Raw genomic sequence first — 15,501 nt, forward strand, 5'->3', positions numbered from 1 at the left:
TAGATCAAATTGTGCACTGATTATACAGTCTGGCTTCTGTAATTAGCACCATAAAACTGAGTTATTATTTATATTTCCACTACAGCATCATAATCAAATAGCCAGCATTTCAAATGAATTTGAATATTTAACCCAAATTGATGTATCAGAGGTGAACCAATCACCCTAAATGTCAGAACCCATGATTTTAGTGTTGACTCCAACAACTGAAGTTTTATTATAAAATTAGCATGTTTTTGGAAGATTAAAGTCTGACTTGTAAGCCAGTCTTAATGAACTAGTTGTTTTCTTACTTGTACAATTTTGAGCTTTATTTATTTCATCTGCTTTATCTTCTTTCCTTCAGATCAGTAGAAGACCCATAGAGAGGGAATCTTTATGTAGCTGGCAAATACCTCTGCCTGATGATGAAACTATAGTTTAAAGTTGAAAAATCTAGGCAGAGGAAAGTCACTGAACTATGTATGTGGAGACCTGAGTATTGTTCTTGATCACCACCAACTGCTTCCATGATTTTTGACAACTCACTTGAGTTCTTTGGATCTTAGTTTCCTAGCACTTAGTATGAGAGGATCTAGTAATTTAGTTGGATATCTTTAAGATCCACTCATGCTCAACAATAATATACTTAAGTAAGGATTTTGAAGTACCTGAGAATTTTAATACGTGGGCTCACTTGCTTACCATTATTGGGAATGACTAAAGGTTTGGTAGCATTTGGTTGAGAGCCTGTTAAATGTTACTTATGATTCAGGCATCTTCTTTCCACACCAAATGCCCATGACTTTTATTACTGTAAAGGCAGAAGCTGGGAAAGGGATGCTGTGAGTAGAGTATGAGGGTAATGGGTTGAGGTTGATGAGGGGTTGATAATTTCTCTGGTTATGTGATTGGCACTAGCTAATTTTGGGCTTGGTTTTCCTTAAAAATCTAGCTGGGATAGGAGATCCAACAAAAGTTTTCTCTTTGCCATTTCGATAATCTGTTACAGGAGAAGTACTCATTGAATTTTGATTGAATTAAATTTAGGTGAATTAAAGGTAAGTCCTGACAGAAAAGACTCGTTAGTTGCTACTACTTTATTCCTAAATGGGTAAACCATTTAGATAAAGCTAATTTCTGTTATTTAAAACATGTAATGGCTTGAAAAATTCAACATATGAATAGATAGTCACAGAGTTCTCCATAGATTTTTAAAGTTGTTAGAGTTGACCAAGCGGAATTCACAGATAACTGAGGAAAAAAATATATGTGTTGGGTTTGCCATTCTAATGGCAAAGACTGACCAAAATGATAAACATTGACTTGCAATTGTGGTAAATAAAATTAGTCTTTCACTGCATCATGTTTAGGCAAAATTTGTAAGCAATTTATGCAACTGAATGTAATTTATGTTAACAGTCACATAGCCAATCCAAGTTTTTAACATATAATTTTTCATTTGTCAGTTTTTGATATCTTTAAGTGCTAATTTACTGGCTCTTCTCAATTTTCTAATTCCATGGGCTGTTCCCTTTCTTTTCCTTTTTCTCTCCCCTCCATCAACATCATTTTAAGCATTTGATACATTTGATACTCATTTCTTGCTCTTTGGAACACCTGGGGTCTTGCTCTCCATTTCACAGAGGGGCCCATGAATTCTACCACAGTCTCCTATTGGGCAGATTCTTTCTATTTCTGCACATGCTTTTCATCCCCAACTTGGAGCGATCTGAAAGCTAGAGGCCCCACTTGATATAGGAAACATTCTGAATGAAGATACTATAAATGGAGGACATGGATGGAGGCCTCCATCAGGATGAGAAGGGCTGCAAGGGTAGCGGTAGAAACATGGAGAGGGAATCATGCAAATTTTCCCTTTATCACTGTCATCCATCGATTCACTCACCCACTCTTATTAAACAAAAATTGGATGAGTATAAAGCTGGCTACTAGAGATAAAGATGAACAAGCAGACATGGTTCCTGCCCTTAGAGCATATGGTCCACACAGAGGAGGATACGATGAAAGAAAGGCGACACACTAAATACCATTGGGAAATGCGCACTAAGAAGGGACTCCCGCCCAGGCCTGGCTTCCTGAAGGAAGACTTAGAGTATGAAACCTGATGAGGCCGAAATAGCAAGGGGGAGGGGTGCAGAGAGGAGGAATGGAAGAGAGGAGACTGACTCAGACTGAGACAATAGGTAGAACAATTGGCAAAGTAAGAAAATTTAAAACAGTTAAAAGTAATTCATCCCGTTTTCAGCAGGGGAGTGAAAAGGGAAATCCAAGATGCTTTTAGGAGAGGATATGAGCTCAAACTCATACTCTTTTTCTGATTTCCAAAGTGCTAAGAGAGAAAGCAAGAAGTTGGAGATTTTTGTGTGTATGTTTCTTTACCCTGCACTACTATTACTCCCACTGCCCCCACCTTGAAGTTCAAGTGTCTCTCATATCATAACAGGAATGCAAATGCTTTGGAGAGTTACCACATTGCTATGGAATAGTTTCCTACAGAAAAAGAGGCAGACTTCTATACTGTAGTGACTGCAGGGATGCTGAGCAGTAGAAGAAAGGAGAAGAAAATGGGTTTCACACATCCACAGAGTATTACAAAGTCATTCTTCAATCTTATGTTCACTCATGGAAGAGTATGGTAGGGAAATGGTGTTGGATGGATAGTAAGGGAAAGAAAAAAAGACATGAATTCTTACATAAGCTTCTTCATGTCTTCCGGGATGGTCTGGAGGGCATTTAAAAGGGAATGCCGGCATTATCTTACCATTAAATACTATGAACATTGTTATCACTTCTATTTCATGGTTAAAAGCCTGTGTTTGGACTCAATAGACACAAGGTGCTAGGACATCAGTGTGGACAGACAGAAGGATGACGGAGAGAGCAGCGTGCGTGCCTGGAAGTTGTGACCCATCTCCACCGTCCCACCGACGGCAGGCTGCAAACACCAGACTAGGATCCGCTGCCATGCTGCTGATCATCAGCCTTTTAATTTTGTAGTATGAAACAAAGTACCCCTTGATGTTTGATTATTAATTATTATATAATTGTTCATTATTTCTGAAAAGTAATAACATGTTTAATAAAATCTGAGTTCCAATAATGAAAACCATTTAGATAATTTTGAGCATTTCAACCTCCTGAGGACTTCAATTTGATTTCTAAAATACAGTAGAAACTTACTAATTCAGACTAATGACAGAGAGCCCCATTGTGAATTACCAAATTTTGCAGATGAGTGGGTAGGCAAACAGACCGAAAAAATCAAGAAAAGTAAATCACACAATATGTTTTATCCACTTGTTTTGACAATGGTAGTTCAGACTTAACAGTCTATGATAAAACTTTCCTGTACATCACTAAATGGATAGTTGCTTGTTTCATAAAGATAATGAAGTCTGAGTAATCAGAAACCTCACCATAGAACTCAGGCATTAAATCTTTGTGCAGAGATAGCTTTGGGACTGCAGGGGGTTTCAAATAATTACCTGGCTTACAGAGTACTGAAGTGAGAGCCATGGAAGTTCTACTGTAAATGCAAAGTGAGGAACTGAGGTAAAAAAGATAGTTTAATTCATCTTCTAGTGTCCATTTAGCATTAGCATAAGATTGTTTCTCTGCAATCACAGGTCTTTGGAAGAAGAGACCTTATCTATGTTCTCTTACCCAGTCTGTTAGTCTACTACACGGCTTTACTGAGCAGGTTTTATGATTTTTTTTTTCCATCAAGAAACAAGGAGGTCCAACTTAATTACAGCAATTCTACCTTATCTGAGAAAGGGCTACATATTTTTATGTGCAGAATGGGACCCAGGTCCAGGGGTAATGTTGGGATTCAGAATCTAATGCACCTAGAATTTTATTGCTTGTCATTTTTCTATTATTTCTTCCTTCTCTCCCTTCTATTAATATTGATGAATGGTTCTCAACTGTGGCTATACATTGAACCACCTTGGTAGCAATTTAAACACACTGTTCCTCATCCACAGACATTCTGCCATAATCGAGAATTGAGGGCCATTGTGAGACCACTGATAGTTGAAAGGACCCATGTAAAGCTGTGGTTTGTGCTGAATCTCCAGTACTGTAGTCTGGGTCCTTAGTTGAGCCACAAGAGTTAGGGTTAAGTGCAGATTCCAGAGAGGGTTGGGGGCAGTCTCACTGTTGGGGGGGGGGTGTAGAGTAGAAGCATGGGCCTTGGCATCAGCATGCTGGGCTTGACTTCTCACTCTACCCCTTCCTAGCTGTGCTCTGCATTGAAATTTACTTAATGCCTCACCCACTCTTCAGTTTTCCTCATCTGTAAAATTCCCATAATAAAAGTATCTATAGAGTTGTGATTAACTGAGTTAGTCTACATGAAGAGCTCCGTTCTTAGCACTTGGCGAGAACTGTAAACTTATTAGCAGTTATTCAAAAGGATCAGGAGGGCAGAATATGCAAAAGATACTGCCTTGCAATGTCTGTAGGTTCTGAGAAGATTCGCCGGGCCCCCAGGATGCAGCTGAATTGCTGAGAGTCGTCAGGGAGAACAGGATAGCCCTTCTGGGTAGACACCAACAATGGTTTAGAATGGAGTCAGTTTTAGTGGGTCTTTTATTTTGCACCTGTTTCTGGGAAGAAAAGTTATGTTACAAAATGGTCAGGGGGATAAAAATCACTTGTATTTAAAGAGTGGTATACCTGAGCTCTAATAAAGTTTGTTCATCACCAGTAATGAATCTGGAATGGTTAATGAAGAGAAGACTAGTTATTAAAAATGCTTGCTTATCCCTGGAAGGAACTACTGCAGAGATGTAACACAGTTGGTGATCGACACAACCAGAGTGGTTCATTTGGGGGTGGGGTGAGGATCCTTTAGCAGGGTTCAATTTCAAAGACTTACAGAGGAGAGACACATAAAGGAGTTCATCAAGTGAAAATGAAACTTCTGGCAAAAATAACAAGTTAAGCATAACACCACCATCCCTCTCTTGAAAGTTAAACCCAGATTTATGGACAATTAATAACGTGTTCATTTGGTGGATATATCCTCTTTTAGTGGCAACATTTACATTTTGGGCCTCTCCTTCCTATTCCGTATTTTTTTGTTTCAACTCAGGCAGGGCTCACGAAACAGAACACATACAAGTTTAATACTGGCTTAAGCTAAAACTAATTGGGGAAGCAAATCCTCTGCTCCCCTCAAAAACCAAACATTGCCTACCAGAATCAAGTCAAAATGACTTTTAGATTGTCTGTTATTTGGGGATATCTGTACTGCAGCTTCTTCAATTACCAAGTCTAATTTGGAGTTGACTGCAAATTTAAGCACTTTTAGCAGGAGAAGTTCAATCTAAGTCTAATTCATTTGTACAGTATTTCTTGGGCACAGGTGGGTAGTTAGGGATTTACCTGAATGTAGAGAAGAGGAAAAATGCAGTGTGAAGGACTCTCTGAAGTCCCTGAGTTAGGTGGCGGCAGAAATGGAAAAGGAGAAGTGGCCCTCCTCATCTGCACCCCATCCAGCCTCTTGGTTTGCCCAACTTGCCAGACAGCAATTTATGACTGCTCCTGCCCCTGCTGCCTCTCTCTCTCTCTCCCTTCACACAAACACATGGAAGCTGCTTGGGTGTGGCGGAGGGGAGACTGATTATAGCAGCATTTACACACATATTATGTCTCTGTGTATCCCCATATCATGTACACCCTTTGAAAACCTGGAGGTGCTGGTATCTGGATATAATTGAGAGGACGCATGCTAATTTGGACCCTGTGACAGCACCGTAACCAAGATTTACAGTTGCAAATGGTTGACACTCAGCTGTTGGGTGAAAAGAGGGTGATGGGAATCTGATTTGACGGGATGCCCTTTTCTGACATGTGAGCAAAGAAACCTGCATTTCTATTTTTAACCAGGCTCGGGAGACTTCCAGTAATTGACATTTGGAGCTGAGGCTCCTATGTGTCCCAGATCCCGGGGATATTTGCATCTTTCTCTGTGTTTGGGTTTTGCCTGTCTAATACTTTGCTGGTTGGGAAGCAGCCCTAGTCTGTTCGTTGGGCAGAAGGCTCATAAATGCCCCCTCCCTTTTCTATTACAGGTGAAAGGCAAAGACTACTTTGAGCTTTTATGAGTTGCTATATCTGAGTGCCGCTGATAAATTTTAGCTTAGGTTTCAGAGTTATTGTTTATTACGGTAGGAAAAAGGGAGACATCCAGGGTGGATCCTTGAGTTGAGGTACAACAGAAGGAACGACGATGCCAGAACTTGGAATTTGGGAGCTTCTTGAAAACTTTCCTCATACAAGGTGGTTGGTAATCAGAATAAACAATACAATCTGCATTGTACAATCTGTGAATTGATTTGGGGCCCTCTCATTGTCTTCTTTTCCCATCTCAAGCTGTTACTCATTCCACTCTATCCATCTTCCTGTATCTCATTTTTACTTTGTCTCTTCCTAAACAAAACCTCTTTCCATGCAGGGGTCAATGATCCTTATGGAAGTATAATTGACATATGGGATTTATGTGCTACTTTTTATAAATATTATGTCTTTATTTTGTAGCATTTTAATAGGGACAAAGGCTTTAAGCCAAATAATGGACATCTTGTCTGGAATTTCAGATATCTAGTGGGAGCTGTAATTTCATTTTAAGGTGGAGGTTGGAGTTTTGTTCTGGACTTACTGAAATGTCAACATTTAACTATTTGGATGCTGTTTCTATATACTTAATACTCGTCTTCCCTAAGATGAAGGTAAAGCTGTGAAATCTGGAACATATTCTGAAAACACCATTCTATTCCTCATAATTGTTCGCCAGACCTGCCACTTAGAAAACACCGATCTCTTCCCTGCAGTTGAAAGCCAGATGCAGTTTATCATGGCTCCTAGACTAAAAACCAAAGTTTTGAAGATGTTCAAGTCAGTAATTCCTCAGGAGATTCTAGCCTTCTCTGCCAACCTCCCTTGCTACTGCTTTCTGAGCTCCCCTGAAGTGGACCTTTTTCCGTTTCATCACCCATGCAACCATTCTGCCTCAAGCAACCGTCTCCTCTGGAAGAGAAGCCTGATGCTCCCCCAGCCTGGAGGGGCATCCTCCCCTCCCACTTCCTCTCCATCCCCAACACTACCTTTCTTTCTAGAGGACGGCCAACCACTCTACAGATATTGGAGCAAATGTCACTTCCTCAGGGAATGCTTTGATGATTAGGTCTCATCCCCCTGTTATGTGCTCTATTCTTATCCATTATAGCACTGGGATATTTTATAATTATACATTTATTTGTGTCTTTATTTACTAAATGTCTAAGCGTCCACCTCCACAAGGACAAGGACTGCATAGGAATCATTCACCATTGACATCCCCTTCTCTAGCATCTGCCTGACCCAGGGGCTGCAATGAGAAGTAGTTATGATATCAACGATTTTATCTACAGGACCGTCAATTATACTGAAGCCCTGAAAAGCTTTGTAGAAATTCCCTCCTGTCCTGATTGATAATTATTATTAAATTAAGGATCTAAAGGGAAGTGACTTAAACAGAATTGTCATAAAAATATGTAGTTTTTTTTTGTAATTTGATATGTGTGTACAGCATAAACGGGGTAATATTTATTTTTTTTCAAAGGACCTTTTGCACTTTGTATCATATTTGTTCATCAAAAAACCTCTGAGTACAGTAAGGCATTTTATTGTGAATAAATTAAGATGTATATAGATATGTTACCATAGTACATAAGAGATATCTACTATAGTAATAGTAAATACCTACTATAGTGTATAGTAGATATATAATATAGTATAACATATCTACATTAATCTATGGTAGCTATATTATATACTAGTATATATGCAATATATAAGATTATAAGATACATAGTAGGTATATAGAATATATGCTGTATGTATATTATTTTATCAGTATATTATACTTACATGTTACATATACATTATAGGTATTATATATGTTATATATACAAATTTACCAGCAAAGTATATATATTTACCTAAAACCACACTGCATGCTAGTTTCAAAGACAGAATTCATTGCTGATTATTAGAATCAAGAGTGATGCTTAAGATGGAGATAGCTCTAAAGTGAGATAGAATAAAAGAGTCAATCGGGAGTGGTTTAGCTTAAAATGAATTTGTTGCACAAGTGTGTTGTTGGACCAGATCCCCACCCAGATCTGAGGTTGACTGAGAAGGCTGCTGCATGGTTTGGATGGATTATCCTCAGAACTAATAGGTATGTAATCCTGTAAAAACATAGGGTTTCTCTCTCTCTCTTTTGTTTAATAGATGGAATGAGGAAAAACAAAGAAAGCAAAGTTACATATGTGTATCATTTATCTTGCATCAAGAACTTTGCTCAGAACTTTCATGTTTTATCTTTGATATTTAACCTTCCCCACATCCTGAGAGATGGAGGTACTGTTATTGAGTGGTATAGTGAAGAAGTCAGTTACGTTGGATAACGCCATAGGCGTAGCCAAATTTGTAGAACTGTTCTACCACTATCAACTCCATGAATAATTCCATTGACTTAAGATCGTTCCCTCGAGCCATTTCCCAGTTAAAGTGAATATTCTGCTGTAGATTCACTGACCTATTAGGCTAGTTTCTAGGATCTGTGAGATGAAATGACTGGTACCGTGCAGGGACTTGCAGTTGCCACACCAACCCTCACCGAGGCCTAGAGAGGCGGTCTGCCTCTACAGCTCCCAGTTCTTCCCCTTTGCCCTAAGCAGTGCTTGGGAGCACTCTGAATGAGATGGGCTTTCTGTGCTCCTTCTTATTGGAAATGACCAGCTGCCATCCCGAATCTGTGTTGGTAATATGTCACCAACTTTCCACATGTCTGTCCCATTGGAAACATCCCGCAGAACACCATTCTCATGTTGGTGAGTCTCAGGCCTTCTTGGTGGTCTTCCTGTCTTGTCATGTATTATGCTGTACAGTCAGGTTCTGTATCCATCTTCTCTCAGAACTGGACTGGAAGCTTGTTCCAAGTTGGTAGCTACTTGTTTTGCCTTGTTCTAAGGCAGGATATTATAACAACATGTGCCAGTCAGGATACCAAGCACCTTAAATATATGTTATTATTTAATCCATAAAACCACACTATGAGACAGGGAAGACTGTGATTCTCCATTTTTTGTAAAGGAAACTGAGGGAAAAAAAATTTTCCCCAAGAACATGCAGTTTCAAGAAGGTTCAGCTGGGATTTTGCAGCCAGGTGTTCTGCCTGCAAGGCCTGCACTATTGCCAACAATTGTAGGGGATTTGCTAAGGTGGAGCTTGATGGGGCCAATACACATTCTTTTATTCTTATTTTTTGGAGTACACATTCTTGATTTAGTTTTCATTTTTATTTTGGCAAGTCAACATATTATATGTAGGGTACTGCTTTATCATAGACATGGGTAACTCATTAAAGAAGGTAAATAGATAATTTTAATTATCTAGAATTGATAGAAAAGAAAGATACTTGTTTTGAATAACTCAAATCTCAAACATTAGGGAATTTCAGTCAGGAGTACATTCTACCCTCAAGGCTGCTACCTGCAACACAGACATTGTAAAAAACCAGTCAAAAGAGGAGAAGTTGCAAAGTTCTAGAAATTTCAAATATGAGGTCAGCGAATTGTCCAGCATAAAGGAAATTCCTGCAGTCTTGGAGGATAATGAAGACGAGGAGAGAGTTCAGAGTTTGTAGAAATGATACTGAGAGAAACCACAGCACTGACCAGAGGCTGTAGCACCCAGCAGCTGTAAGTGGATGTCACACCTGCCCCCCAGAGCTGGTCTCCATTTACACCTCATTCGCCATCTCCTCTACTCTGACTCCTGCCACTGAAGTCACTCTGGGACTTAGATTGTTCTCAACCTATCCTTGTTGAGTGCATCAACCTGGAAAATATTTCCTATGGGAGTTCATATTTGATTTTAGTCATATTTGATTTGATTTGATTTAAAATTCAGTAGAAAAATGTTATGTGTATATATAGAATTTTGTTAGAATATATGTATTTCAATGAATCTGCAGCATAATGTGGAAACAATTTTCACTTCTGTTTAAAATCTTTGGCTCAATAGAGAGTTTTCTTAGCGGAGGTTGCGGTACACACTGTTATTTGCTGATCTGGGTTCTTTGCAAGTCTGTCTTGTGCCATGGTGATTTGCATGCCTCCTTGGGTGTTTGCTTAGGAGCAAATTCACTGGCATAAAACCATCTTTGAGTAACTTCTGTTAATGTCATTAGTCTATGTGTTAAATTTTTTTCACAGCATATGAATTATGTCCATATACTAGTTTTAATTATTCATGTTATGATTTTGTTAAATATACTTTTTTATGCAAAGGTGATAAAAATATGGCTCCCAGAAAGGGTTTTCCTACAATCAAATCATTATGTAGTAGTTGTAAGGTGCTGATTCAATTTTTAGGGAAGCTAAATGCTATAACTCTTATAGAGGTGCTGTAAACATGTAGTGGTCAGGGAGCAATGCACCAAAGGCCCTGTGTTGCACCCAGGACTTTCTCTGTACTAGACAGGCAGCAAATATCCTATTGGCTTAGTCCGTTTTGGTATCTGTAAATTTGGGGATATAGTAGCCCCAAACAGGAGGAGTCTGGGGAGGATCTGGGCCCCACAGCACAACAGTATTTATAATCTGTTTGCATCTTTCTTTCTAAGCAGTCATAGGAGTGGTGTCTGGGAAATCTCAAGGCATTGTCTCACTGCTCCTATGTGGAAGGAACAGTTCAGGTCTGGTTATAAGCAAACACTTCATATTCTGCCTTAAAGGGTTCTGCAGAGTGGGGTGTCTAGATCATTCCAAGCTGAAATCACATGACCTACAGTTCTCGTCTTGATAACAGAACACTTAGTGCATGTGCTTCAATGTTGAAATAAAAGAAATTCAGGTAGAATCCTAAATCCAAAAATTAAAAAAAAACCACAAAAAACGACAACACGAGAGTAACCATAACCAAACTAATTCTTACAACTCAGGGAATCATTGAACGGTTTTGATAAACTTGTCCACTAGTGTTACATATAAGCAGCTGCCAAAGCCCTTGCTGGGAATATGTGGTTAGAAAGAACAACAGTAAAGGTTTTAGATGCTTAAGTCACATATTAGGATGGAAAACATGATTTCACTAGTTGGTCCTTTGAGGCATTTCTGCTAAGAAATTCCCAGACACTTGGCAGTTCAGCTCATTTCCCCCCCTCCTGCTTCAGGTAGCAAATTGACAGTGGACTGGGGAGAGCTAATGTTGGGACAATAGAAATTATGGAAATGTTGCATTCCCAGAGGACATATTTCAACCCCTTGAGGTCTTTCAAACCGCATTAATTCTAAACTCTGGATATAAAATTTAACTTTTTATGCTAATAATGATTTCATAAAGAAAAACTTGTTAGTTAAAATGACAAATATGAAATTCTATTGAACATTTAAATTCAAGAATCTTAGTGAATACCCTAGGGAGATATTTACCCAGCCAATGACTCTCTGATGTTATTAAGAAGTAATTTATTCAAGAAAGTCTCCATTCATGAGTTTACATAGGAACAACATCTACTTTGCAAGGACTTGTGTTCTCAGTGTAGTACATACCTAATTTACAATGACTTTTGGTTAAAATTTTCATTAGGTTGATTCAATAGCATTTGATAATTTTAATTCAGGTTTATGAGATCCCAGGTTCCCATTAATAGAAAGAAAAAATGAATGCAGAGGAAATAAATTTTTAAAGAGCAAATTTATCTCTCAAATGAGTCTGCTAATTTCAGTAGCAAGTCTGAGGTGGAGGCAGGTTAACCTTTAGTATTTCCACAGTAGTCCTTTTGGGCAGACTGCGGGCATCTATCAGCAAACAGCTCAGATCCACAGTATCAGTGCTTTGTTACTGTGCCCATCTGTGCAGTAATTCTCCAAGAGACTCTCCTGCGAAATACTGAAATGGGAAAGGGGCCCCAGGGTTTAAGCACAGGGTATTTGTACAAGCCTGAGTAAAGGAAAGGAACAGTGGTTTTTCAAGCATACATCAGGCCGAGGAAGAGGACCAAAAGAGATGAGAGGCGAGGGCTACAATTTCCTGAAACAAGGGTTAAGTAATACATAATCACAGGAGGTCAGGAATGTAAGTAGGAGAACTATTATTTAAGGTTTAATCAAGAATGCAAAATCAAGCCAAACTCAGTGTCCCAAATACCGACAAGAGCGCCAGACCACAGGACCAGCTGGAGGTGGACCAACCCTGAAGATGTGATGGGAAGTTTGCCCTGCTAGACTGGAAAAGGAATTAGTAAACAAGGGTGTGAAACACACACGTGCACACACAAAAGTTAAGTTTTCTTCCCGCAATTTAGTTTCCGGTTAAAGCTGTCTGATTTAGACTTTTGTGGTGATCACTCCTTTCCATGCAAAGTGAAACACTTCCCACATCTTACCCACAAATTGAAAGAATCTCGTACTATGTGCCAACAATGAAGTCCAGCTTTTCACAATATTGTCACCATGTTGACAGAGGAATTGCAAATAAAACTCCCTGTCACATCATCCAGCAGGAGCCTACATAAGTAGCCGTAGCTCATGGAGATTGCTGCGACAGTTGCGACTGAAGCAAACCACAGAGGGCAACCCACCCCTTGCCCTGCCATTACCATTTGGAACTGGCCGCTTTCCTCTGACCTCTCAAGTGAAGAAAGAGGGCTGCTGAGCAATTATTCAGTGAATTTGATCAATGTAGAAAACCAAACTAGATTATTCACCTTTTAAATGTCAGTTTCTATTTACTGAAGGCTTCCTTGTGTTCATTCTCTTTACCTAGCTCATATAAATGCCCTTGGTCTGTTAGGAAACAGACTGCTTCACACCCATATCCTGAACAGTCTTCTTTATCAATAGGGGTCCTGGGCTATAAAGTAAGCCTCAAATTAAGTCAGGATTCAAATGAACACCTCCTTATTCTTCAGGTCTAGGCTCCTGAGACATTGTACAGAACCTTTGAAACCAAAGTCAAAAGTCCTATGGTCTAGCTATACATGTACTATATATAGTCTGTCGAAAATACATGTTGCTAGTATTAGAAGTGAATCTACAGAATACATTGTGTGTGATTGCCATTGTCATTATAAGTTATAGCTCTGTATTTTATAATATATAATAAATGAGATGATAAAAGTGACATCAAGCTTTGGATTTCAGTGTCTAAATCACCCATTTTATTCGTCATCTGGCAGCTAAATGCCTCTTAAATACTACATGAAATTTTATAATTTAATATTTTCCTAAAGAACTAAAACCCCCCCCCAAAACTAAAGCCCCATTACTGAGGAGAGTCAGACCATGCTGTATAAAACCACCAGAAGGCAGATGTATGATCCCGTTTCCTTTGGCCTCTGAGAAGAGGAGGGCAGGGTCAGAATTTGAGCTGGTCTATTTACCTCATGAAATCCACACTATGCACAGAGCAAATTAAGCGTTTACCTTCTTTCCCATTACTGCATTTAACTTGCTCCAACAACCCTTTCAAGCTCTTCTTTCTCTGGTGGTCATTTGCGTTTAAATCTCCTGTCTTTGTTAGCTTTGCTGTGATCAACAAGAATTCATCATTATGTAGGAATCTTAACTCACAATGGTTAAATGCTCAGTAAAATAGTTTTTGGTGCTGTGACTATTGGGTATTGCACATGCTGGTTCTCTTGAAAACTGTGGCCTATGAACCTTGTTTCTCTGATTTAAGAGCTTCAAAACAGGACATTCTCTTCTCATGATGGAAGCTGGCCTAATTTGACAGAGCTCTTGTTATTTTTTATTTTTATTTAACTGAACCCTCTGCCATGGAAATGGCTATCCATCCTCTCTCCCACACCCATCACTCATAGGCCAAGTAAGAATGGGTCCACGGAACAGTTAACATCTAGTTCCCATACTCACTTTGCTCTGACTTTTTCTCCAACAAGTAATCTTGGTCAGCCTTCACACTGATGAAGGAACAACTTACTTTGTAGTGCGACCCTGTGATTTGAAGGGACCTGTGGTTGCCCTACTACTCCCTAGAATATCTGCTCATCTGTTGGCCCATATTAAAACAATCACAATCCTTCTTCATCAGTGCTTTGTCCGTTTATCCTAAGGCATTAATGCCAGGCAGTATGTGGAGGCTGTAACAAAGGTAACTCACTAAGACAGTCATAATTTCACAGCAAAGTACGGGAAGTATGTGAGATTTGTGTCTGTGCATGTGTGTGTGCCTGTGTGTGTTTCTGTGTGTAAATAGGGGCCACAAAAGTAGAAATTCTAAAAAGGAGTGAAGAAAGGGGACCAAGAAAGAAGAACAAGGATAATAAATTGAAAATGCAGAAGTTCTGGAGACTCCCTTGTCTAATTGCCTTTGCCATTGGTCTGGTTGACGAAACTCTAGGGTTTTAAAGAATCTGAATTGCTTTTCTTTTTACCCTCTCAATTAGAGAGGCTAATCCTAATATGAAAGAACACTTCTGAGCAATAAAATGTATAAAATATTTTTCCTTTTATAACCAAGCAGATCATAAATGAGCCAGATAGCAACTTCTATCCATGCAATGCATATGTATTTTAGGATTAAGTAACTTTTTTTCCCATCTGTGCTCTAAATCTGTGCCATATGTCACCTAACAAGGTATTTACCATTATACTTTTATGCAGTTCACTGCATTTTGTTCCTCTCGTTCCTTGAAAATTAGTCTGTCTGTAATCAGAAATCACTTCTACTCACAGTTCAGTGCACCTACTGTAGATGTGGCAAGTGCTTGTTTATGGGGCTGGTAATTGGATTAAAACATTGAAAAGAAACAGAAAAATGGAACACATTGAAAAAATGAAAAAAGACAAACATGAAAATCAGCAAAACCAAAATGAGTTAAAAAGCTCTAATGAATGAAACTGCTATTAATAGGAGTCATTTATCAGCAACAGTATTCCAGAGTTTGTGGTCCTCAAAAATTCAATTGCAATGACATTTCAAACCTAAGAGAAAAGATTCTGAATAGCCTGTCTATGAGGATGACTTGGAAATGGTTGATTAGTTTCCGTGTATCCTCTGGGCTGTATTGGAAAATGGGCAATGTGTAAATCTTTACTAGGTCTGGATACGGAAATACTACAGCAGAGAAAGCGCCCCTGCATTAAATTATTTAAGGAGGAGAATTAATTATTCTTTTAAATCTGAGTATTGTTATTTTGATATTCAAAATCACAGAAAAGAGAAAACATGAAGTATGACTTCTTCCCACGGAGTCCTCTTGTTGGCATGAACAGGGAGGAGGTTACAGGAGCCGTCGGGCGTGGCTGCCGTTTTGACCCTTGAGAAGTAACGGAGTCGGCATACAGTCTTCTGCTTTAAACCTCACAACTATACCCACAGACCTCATTTTCTAAACATTATTCCAATGACCTCACTCAAAATATACTTTTTAAAAGAAGCCAAAGTTTCAGATGAGCAAATAAGACAAAAGCACTT

The sequence above is a fragment of the Pteronotus mesoamericanus genome, unplaced genomic scaffold, assembly GCF_021234165.1.
Source record: "Pteronotus mesoamericanus isolate MK-2021 breed Mesoamerican mustached bat unplaced genomic scaffold, CSHL_Meso_final contig_130, whole genome shotgun sequence".
NCBI lineage: Eukaryota > Metazoa > Chordata > Mammalia > Chiroptera > Mormoopidae > Pteronotus > Pteronotus mesoamericanus.